Raw genomic sequence first — 1,597 nt, 5'->3', positions numbered from 1 at the left:
TTTTATAGATTGAACTTGCTGCTTTTTCTTGCCTTGCATTTTCAATCTGCAGATTAATGATTCCTGAATTTTTCAGATCCTTCAGATCTTGACTTCAGTGTCATCCAGGGAGTCATTTTCTTTGATTTCTGATTCTAACAGCCAACTCCAAGACATTCACATTTATGTCACTTGTTTAACTATCCTGATAACAGCTTTGTGCAATGAATGACACTGAAGCTAAGACTCAGAGTTAGGTTACCTCACAAAATTGCCATCATTTCAGATACCAGCCTTCAGCCTGGGAGTTTCTGGGTCTTTAGCAATTTCTGCCAAATTGTCTACCAAATTAAGGATTCCCACTATCCCCTCAAGCTCGATAAGTCGTTATAATAAATCACAGAATTCAGAAATATGCTATAATAATTATAAAAAGATCAAGCAAGAGAAGAAACACATAGGATGAAATCTAGGAAGGTCCTAAAGGTAAATCATGGAAGCTTACCCAAGCTTTGGGTCCAATTTTTATTAGTTTTCAATTACATTCATTGGAGATTCATTGGTTGTGTAACTGGCCATGTGGCTAAAATCAATTTCTAATTCCCCTCTTCTCAGAGATCAACTTTTGTCACTCGGCTCAAAACCAAACCTTTTAATCATAGTCTTTCTGGTATGGTCAGCTCTTATCTTGAGGCTTCTCATTTTAGCAAATTATTTAGAGGTCCATCATAAAAATCTTGCTGGCATAAACTCTCAGGATCCACCATGAATGACAAAGACACTTCCATCATTCAGGAAATTCCATGAATTTAGAAATTATCTCCCAGGAACTAAGGCAAAGGCCAGTAAAATCTTTATTACAATACTTTCTCTGAAATGATTTTGGGCATTTATTTTTCGATCTTTACTCTTTCTAATTATAAACTTCATTAGGACAAAATTCTTGTCTGCCTGTGTGGGAGAGTAACCAGCACATAATAGGTGTTAAATATACATATATAAAATTTTAAAAAGATGAATTATCAATTCTGCTTAGATGGTTCAATGGAAATATTTTGGCAACCAGTTGATACTTGGGGCAACCTGAAATTATAGTGTGTGGTTCCTAAAATAAGAGCTTAATTGAAATTTAAATTATGGAGTGAAATGTGTCTATTCTTGTATGGTCTTAAAACTTAGCTCTAGATCCTTTTTCGGTTCATAAGCATGATGATTGGGTGTTCACACAGCTGTGTAAGATGTGCCTCCCTTAAACCTTGTTACGATGTCAGCGCATTACCCTTCTGACGTGAAAAAAAAAAAATTAGCTCTACTACTTATGCACTATGTAAATGGCTGTGTGTTTTATAGGCCAATTTCAACATAGTGTTAATAGCTTTTTCTTTTTTTACACCTCTTTGTGAGGGTCAAGGAAAGATGTTGTCTGAGAAGCTATTTGAAGGATATCTGATATGTTAAAATATTTAATCATCATCATTTATTATTGACGAAACTGTGATAGCATAGGAAGGTTTAGTCATTGAAATGGGAAAGTCACTGAAGTAAATCAAGCATCATTATTAACCTTACAGAGATCAGCACAATCTGGCCAAAAGCATTCATTAAATAGCCTTTCTGT

At 34.8% G+C, this 1,597-nt stretch overlaps 1 non-coding gene across 1 annotated transcript; it reads left to right on the top strand.

The window, feature by feature from the left end:
• Window positions 1-1,164: 1,164 nt before the first annotated feature.
• On the top strand, window positions 1,165-1,268 carry LOC119248523 (small nucleolar RNA U13). The gene has a single exon (XR_005125953.1). It is a non-coding gene; the product is annotated as a small nucleolar RNA U13 (small nucleolar RNA).
• The last annotated feature ends 329 nt before the right edge of the window (window positions 1,269-1,597 follow it).

This window comes from Talpa occidentalis, unplaced genomic scaffold (assembly GCF_014898055.3).
Source record: "Talpa occidentalis isolate TD23 unplaced genomic scaffold, MPIMG_talOcc4v2.1 talOcc4.16, whole genome shotgun sequence".
Taxonomy (NCBI): domain Eukaryota; kingdom Metazoa; phylum Chordata; class Mammalia; order Eulipotyphla; family Talpidae; genus Talpa; species Talpa occidentalis.
The sequence above is the reverse complement of the archived record's forward strand: the minus strand, read 5'-3'. Positions and strand labels throughout refer to the sequence as shown.